Below are 8,183 nucleotides of genomic sequence, written 5' to 3' on the forward strand. Positions count from 1 at the left end.
ATTATGCCTAACATGAAAGGTAAGGCGGAAGATTTTCTTGAAATTCAGGAAAGAATCGCCCTCTCCATTAACGGTATTAAATACTGTGATTTCAGTTGTAATTATAGTATTAGATGTTTTAACTGTATGCTAAATAACAATTAAATACTGTGATTCCAGTTGCGTTTACAGTATTAGTTGTTTAACTGTATACAAAATAACATTTAAATACTGTGATTTCAGTTTTATTTAGTTAGATGTTTTAACTATACTAAAAAAATTAAAAACTGTGATTTTAGTTGCATTTACAGTATTAGTTGCTTAACTGCAGAATAAATATCAATGAAATACCGCGCTTTCAGTTGCCTTTACATAACTGGTTTATTTACTGTACAAACAAATGAACTGTATTGTATATGGCAATGCAGTAAGAGTAGGTACCAGGTAATCATTGTAAATTGAGTTTCTCACTGTACAATTTAAATGCTGAATCAGTGATTTAATATTAATCATTAATAGAATGACCCATATTCTAAAATATTTCAATTAACTACAGACAACAAGAAATTTGTTAACAGGGTTATTTATTTTTTTGTGAACAGGAACATAAAGCACATTACCAAACCTTTTAGACAAAACTTCCTTGGGCTTGGACAAAACAGGAGCCCTGAAATTAAAGAAGAAAATACATTAAGAATTATGATGGTGATGTCGTTGTCATGTCAAGATACTTGTTCCTGATAGGAAGTGTGTCACTGGCTGCAGGAACACTCATGCAATTAGCAAGGTTGGAGTTATATTATTAGTAGGGATGTAACGATTACTCATGAGATGATTAAAAATCCATCCATCCATCCATCCATCCATCCATCCATCCATCCATCCATCTTCTTCCGCTTATCCGGGGTCGGGTCGCGGGGGCAGCAGCTTCAGGAGGGACTCCCAGACTTCCCTCTCCCCAGCCACTTCCTCTAACTCATCCCGGGGGATCCCAAGGCGTTCCCAGGCCAGCTGAGAGACATAATCTCTCCAGCGCGTCCTGGGTCGTCCCCGGGGTCTCCTACCGGTGGGACATGCCCGGAACACCTCCCCAGGGAGGCGTCCAGGAGGCATCCTGATGAGATGCCCGAGCCACCTCATCTGGCTCCTATCAACGTGGAGGAGTAGCGACTCTACTCCGAGTCTCTCCCGGATGACCGAACTTCTCACCCTATCTCTATAAGGGAGAGCCCGGACATCCTGCGGAGAAAACTCATTTCGGCCGCTCGTATCCGGGATCTCGTTCTTTCGGTCACGACCCATAGCTCATGACCATAGGTGAGGGTAGGAGCGTAAATCAACCGGTAAATTGAGAGCTTTGCCTTTTGGCTCAGCTCTCTCTTTACCACGACGGACCGGTACAGAGTCCGCATTACTGCCGACGCTGCACCGATCCGCCTGTCGATCTCGCGCTCCATCCTCCCCTCACTCGTGAACAAGACCCCAAGATACTTAAACTCCTCCACTTGGGGCAGGATCTCATCCCCGATCCGGAGAGGGCATTCCACCCTTTTCCGATCGAGGACCATGGACTCGGATTTGGAGGTGCTGACCCTCATCCCAACCGCTTCGCACTCGGCTGCAAACCGCTCCAGTGAGAGATGGAGCTCACAGCCTGAAGAAGCCAACAGCACCACGTCGTCTGCAAAAAGCAGATACGCGATGCTGAGGTCCCCAAACCGGACACCCTCAACGCCTCGGCTGCGCCTAGAAATTCTGTCCATAAAAATTATAAACAGAATCGGTGACAAAGGGCAGCCTTGGCGGAGTCCAACCCTCACTGGGAACGAATCCGACTTACTGCCGGAAATGCGGACCAAACTCTGGCATCGGTGATACACGGACCGAACCGCCCTTATCAGTTGGCTCGGTACCCCGTACTCCCGAAGCACCCCCCACAGGACCTCCCTAGGGACACGGTCGAACGCCTTCTCCAAGTCCACAAAACACATGTGGACTGGTTGGGCGAACTCCCATGCACCCTCGAGGATCCTGCTGAGGGTGAAGAGCTGGTCCACTGTTCCACGGCCAGGACGAAAGCCACACTGTTCCTCCTGAATCCGAGGTTCGACCTCCCGACGGACCCTCCTCTCCAGCACCCCTGAATAGACCTTACCAGGGAGGCTGAGGAGTGTAATTCCCCTGTAAATGGAACACACCCTCCGGTCCCCCTTCTTAAAGAGGGGAACCACCACCCCAGTCTGCCAATCCAGAGGCACTGTCCCCGATGTTCACGCGATGCTGTAGAGACGTGTCAGCCATGACAGCCCCACAGCATCCAGAGCCCTTAAGAAATCCGGGCGGATCTCATCCACCCCCTGGGCCTTGCCACCGAGGAGTTTTTTAACTACCTCAGTGACTTCAACCCCAGAGATTGGAGAGTCCGCCTCTGAGTCCCCAGGCCCTGCCTCCACAATGGAAGGCGTGTCGGTGGAATTGAGGAGGTCTTCGAAGTATTCTCCCCACCGACACACGACGTCCCGAGTCGAGGTCAGCAGCACGCCATCTCCACTGTAAACAGTGTTGACGTTGCACTGCTTCCCCCTCCTGAGACGCCGGATGGTGGACCAGAATTTCCTCGAAGCCGTCCGGAAGTCATTTTCCATGGCCTCGCCAAACTCCTCCCACGCCCGGGTTTTTGCCTCAGCAACCGCCGAAGCCGCGTTCCGCTTGGCCATCCGGTACCTGTCAGCTGCCTCGGGAGTCCCACAGGCCAAAACGGCCCGATAGGACTCCTTCTTCAGCTTGACGGCATCCCTTACCGCCGGTGTCCACCAGCGAGTTCGGGGATTGCCGCCACGACAGGCACCAATGACCTTACGGCCACAGCTCCGCTCGGCCGCCTCAACAATGGAGGCGCGGAACAAGGTCCACTCGGACTCAATGTCCCCCGCCTCCCCCGGGACGTGGGAAAAGTTCTGCCGGAGGTGGGAATTGAAGCTCTTCCTGACAGGGGATTCCGCCAGACGTTCCCAGCAGACCCTCACAGAACGTTTGGGTCTGCCAGGTCGGACCGGCATCTTCCCCCACCATCGGAGCCAACCCACCACCAGGTGGTGATCAGTTGACAGCTCCGCCCCTCTCTTCGCCCGAGTGTCCAAAACATGCGGCCGCAAATCCGATGACACGACTACAAAGTCGATTATCGAACTGCGGCCTAGGGTGTCCTGGTGCCAAGTGCACACATGGACACCCTTAGTTTTAAACATGGTGTTCATTATAGAAAATCCGTGTCGAGCACAGAAGTCCAATAATAGAACACCGCTCGGGTTCAGATCGGGGGGGCCGTTCCTCCCAATCACGCCCTTCCAGGTCTCACTGTCATTGCCCACGTGAGCTTTGAAGTCACCCAGTAGAACGATGGAGTCCCCAGAAGGAGCGCTCTCCAGCACCTCCTCCAGGGACTCCAAAAAGGGTGGGTACTCTGAACTGCCGTTTGGTGCATAGACACAAACAACAGTCAGGACCCGTCCCCCCACCCGAAGGCGGAGGGAGGCTACCCTCTCGTTCACCGGGGTGAACCCCAATGTGCAGGCGCCCAGCCGGGGGGCAATAAGTATACCCACACCTGCTCGACGCCTCTCACCGTGGGCAACTCCAGAGTGGAAGAGAGTCCAGCCCCTCTCGAGAGGGCTTGTACCGGAACCCAAACTGTGCGTGGAGGCAAGTCCGACTATATCTAGTCGGAACTTTTCTGCCTCGCACACCAGCTCGGGTTCCTTTCCAGCCAGAGAGGTGACATTCCATGTCCCAAGAGCCAGCTTCTGCAGCCGGGGATCAGACCGCCAAGGTCCCTGCCTTTGGCCGCCGCCCAGCTTGCAATGCACCCGACCCCTTTGGCCCCTCCCACAGGTGGTGAGCCCATGGGAATTAAAAATCGATTTGAATATGTCGCAAGTTAAATCGGAGAGAAAATAAATCTCTGCATTGAAACAGCTGATATGCAAATTAGTTGTGACCGTTATCTGAACCTCACCTGTATCTAGTCAGTTAGCCTCCATGAAGTGAAGCCTTCATGAACTCCATGATGAAGGAGATCACATGGGGGTTCATGTATCAAGTCTTCCTCCTCACCACTCTCCCAGTCTTCCGGCTCATCTGCTCCTTGGCACTGCACTTGGTGGAGTCAGGATTAATCCTAACCAAAAACATATGAAATGAGTTAGAGGTTGAGACAATTGCAATTATCAGAGAGATATAGAAATGCCAGTGGGAATAAAGTTAGGTATATAATTTTATCGGTTAATACCTCTGAATAAACTCCAAAGTTGTGCAGGTTTCCCCCTGATACTCTAGGTTGAAAACATAGTAACAGGCGAAGAGAGTGGCCAGCCAAGGCAGTGGTGAAGTCAGCCACGTGAGCAGCAGGTGGGATTATGACCCTCCCCTCGATCGACAGCATCCATTTTTTTGCAGTCAGGATTGTCTCTCCTTAAAGCAGTGCTTCTCAAATAGTGGGGCGCGCCCCCCTTGGGGGGCGCGGTGCTATTCCTGGGGGGGGCGCGTGTGACCCTGGGGAACAGGCTTTTTTTTTGGCAGTACTAGAATAAAGTGTAATTGCGCGTTTACTACAGCAGGGGGCAGTGGCGCTCTCATTGTTACTTCTGTCACGTTTGCGACAGTGCAACATTTTACGACTTACAAGACAAGTTAGGATAGTCACGGTGGGGAGGGGGGGCGCGAATAGTTTTCTTCTTGCTAGGGGGGGGGCGTAACAGAAAATAATTGAGAAGCACTGCCTTAAAGTCAGACATAACAAAAATCATATTTCACAGCAGTCCATTTTATAAATGATCTGGTTCACATGAATGACTGTAAAAACAGGGCAGGGAGCATACATATCTTACAAGCTGTACATAAAACAGATAAAAGGAGCATATATAGTAACTGATGGCAAGCAAACTGATTACTACTTGTGTATTACTATTTGATTTTATTACTTATAGTGATAGTAGTCCTACTTACCGAGTTTCTGGACGTCGCGACGTGTGCTTGGTGGTGCTGCCTCCGGAAGGAAAACGCATACGGAGGCGGAGAAGGTGTTGAAAAACAGAAAGGCGGGAAAATACTCTTCTCTTGCGCAGCATAAAAATATAAAATAACGACACAGTAACGACCATCGTACTGTCGCAGCAAGTACTACATGTGTCATATACCATTTTGTGGCTTCAGTAAGTTTAAAAAAAAGAGAATCTGGTCAGTTAAAGTTACTGCTATCACAAGCTAGCTAACAGTTAACGTTACCAGTAGCTAGCTCTGTCTGCCCTCTCTCTCGCGATCGAAAAACAGCGCTCTCTCGGTGCCGTTTTCGCAGCCAAAGTGAAACAAATGAACACAGACGACGCAAACACATAGAAAGACAACAAAAAAACACACAATACAAGACAAGGTCTTATGAGAAAAGTTGTTGTCGGAGCCAGAGATGCAAGCGCTGTGATTGCGATTTGTCCCGTTCACTTTGACGTGATTGGCCATTCAAAGCAGGACCGTTGAACACACTCGATCCTCATTGGATGAATTCATGTCAGCCCATGTCACCCCATACCCGCCAGTGAAAAAGAAAACGGAAAAAATGGAATAAAAATAATGCCATGGTAAGTCATTATGACATAATGATTATTAAAGTCATCATTTTTATATGATATTTATATGATAATTATTGATTTCATTATGATATATATATATCATATGATATATATATATATATATCATATATATATCATATAATATATATATATATATATATATATATATATATATATATATAGTAATTAACTGTAGATTTCACAGCCATTTTTTACGGTGCACTTTTATAAAAAATGGGCATGCGCAACTCTGGTCTTGTTTCTCTCTTTTTCAAAGTCAGAGTCTGCTTTATTGTCAACATCTTCACATGCCGAGACACACAAAGACATCGAAATTACGTTTTCCCTATCCCACGGTGACAAGACATATTACACGATAGACACACAAGTAAACAACGCCTTTCTGAGGCCTTTCTCTTCTTCTCAGACACTTCAAAGATACTTTTTGAAAGTATGCATGCACAGAAAGCGAAAACTGGAAAGAGCACGTACGACAGTATTAGTAAAATTCTCCAGAATGATTGACAATTGAGGACCAATCGTCTTGATGATCCACCCGGAAGTAAATCAGCCTCCGCCGTACCTTTAAGCCTGCATAAGATTCAGATGCTCGAGACATGCCACCAGATGATAGGATGTGGTAGATTAGTCAAACAATGCTTTTTAGTCTTTCCTAACCTCTTCCTCCATTTTGATGGAAAACATCACAAGGTCAAGGAAAGATGTTAAAGGGGAATCATAGGAAGTGGGGAGAAGACGACCACAGCGTTCAGAGAATCCGACTGCATGCACTAGACTACGTCATGATGCGACAGTGAATGTTATAGACTTGATCTGTGGTAAAACTACAAAGTGTTTATAATAAAACACAGTACCGCACACGTCTCTTTCTGGCATGACCTACTCTCCTGTAAACCTTGACTCTCCGTTAATTGCAAAGAAATCAATTGTTGCTGAAAGAATCAACAGGTTGACCGAAAGTGCATGATCCATGCTGTGGGCGGGTAAAGTTAGCAAACTAAACATGACCAGGAACGTAAGTACATAGTGGTCACTGATATTAGCATTAGCGCCACCAGCTAAACTGTACTTGAGCGCTTTTCACTTGCGTCACCTAGATTCTGGGCTTGGGCCCGGTTGATAAAACCTCGTCTGACCGCAAAGAGTCTTCGGACCCCTGTGGCGACAATCCGGATCGGCCGGCCAGCCTAGTTCGTTTGGATAAAACCCATGTGACCGCGTAAGTAAGTCATGGCTAAAATCAAGGGGGCATGCGAACTTTCGGAGGTTCAAGCCAGCATGGGGGGATCTGAGGCCAACTACTGGACCAGCTCCACCTAGCCTTCCATTGAATTCCATTCATTTCGGCTGACTAATAAACGTTTTTCTGAAATCAATGCTAACGTGACTTAATTTATGTAATGAGCATACGCACAGGACTTACGTGAGTCAGACTCGGTCAAACCATTGGCTCAGACTCGGTCACATGCTCGGTCAGACTACGTTCCTTCATCACATCTATGTCCCCTGAGCAGTGTTGCCAACTTGCCGACTTTTCTGACCCCTCTAGCGACTTTTTTCCAAGAAGCGACAAGCAACAAACCTAGCGACTTTTCAGGGAGTTCATTTTGGTGTTTCCTCACTTCATGAGCCGCTGGTGCAGCCGCAGACAGTGTTGCCTGCAAGCACAGCTGTCCTTTACCTCTTTATTTTAAACAGCGGCGGCCGGCTGTTTGCAATTTGAAAATGACGTCATAGTTTGTGGGTAAAGCCTCAAAACTACAAACGAATTAGCGCATCCGCACAAACTACGAACTACAAATTAGGTGACGTCATCTGGCGACTTTCAGGGCAGCCAATAGCGACTTTCCTAACTGAGGAGTTGGCAACAATGCACCTGAACCTGTGCAGAAGGGTTAGTTGACTAACGGGAAGTGGTTCAAATTGGCTTCAATTGCCTCCATTGATTTCTACGTGATGGCTCCGTCCATTTCTTCTACTGTTTTTGGCAAAAATATATTAATAATCTTCAACGCTAACTTCATGATGATCTGCAGGACGCTGGATGTCAGAAAAACAGTTTTTACTCTAGCTTGGCAGTCAACAACAGAACGCACTTCATGATAAAAGTTTTTACATCACATCAACACGTAGGCTATATGTTGATAATCGCGTACTCTCTCTGCTGCAGTCTACATCAGACTGTTTAAATACATTATTTTCTTTCTTATGTCTGGTTGTGAATGACCGAACGGTGCGTAATTATTTTGTTGCTGCTGCAAGGAATTGCGGTAATTTCAATTAGTTAGGAGGGTTCCTATCCAAAATTGACTATTCAAGCCTCTTTGAGCTACTATATTAGCTAACATTAGAACACAGGTACCACACGGAAAGTTCTACGATCTGTCGTGTCAAAGCTCCGGCAGACTCTATCCTACCAGTGTGGCAGTGTGGACACGGAGAGGGCGACAGCACATGCTTGTGCGTGTATGTAGCCACAACTGTCTTGTGCAGTTATTTGCAGCATCTTTAAAATTTGCTGAGAAAAACAAATTGAGAGAGAGAGACAGAAAGTTAGAA

General features: G+C 47.4%; 1 long non-coding RNA gene across 1 annotated transcript; it reads right to left on the reverse strand.

The window, feature by feature from the left end:
* Window positions 1-545: 545 nt before the first annotated feature.
* Window positions 546-5,674, reverse strand: LOC133148750 (uncharacterized). Its single transcript, XR_009712826.1, has 4 exons — window positions 4,984-5,674; window positions 4,268-4,449; window positions 3,995-4,156; window positions 546-646 (listed from the first exon to the last, which is right to left on the reverse strand). It is a non-coding gene; the product is annotated as an uncharacterized LOC133148750 (long non-coding RNA).
* Window positions 5,675-8,183: the final 2,509 nt, after the last annotated feature.

The sequence above is a fragment of the Syngnathus typhle genome, unplaced genomic scaffold (genome assembly GCF_033458585.1).
Source record: "Syngnathus typhle isolate RoL2023-S1 ecotype Sweden unplaced genomic scaffold, RoL_Styp_1.0 HiC_scaffold_153, whole genome shotgun sequence".
Lineage (NCBI taxonomy): Eukaryota > Metazoa > Chordata > Actinopteri > Syngnathiformes > Syngnathidae > Syngnathus > Syngnathus typhle.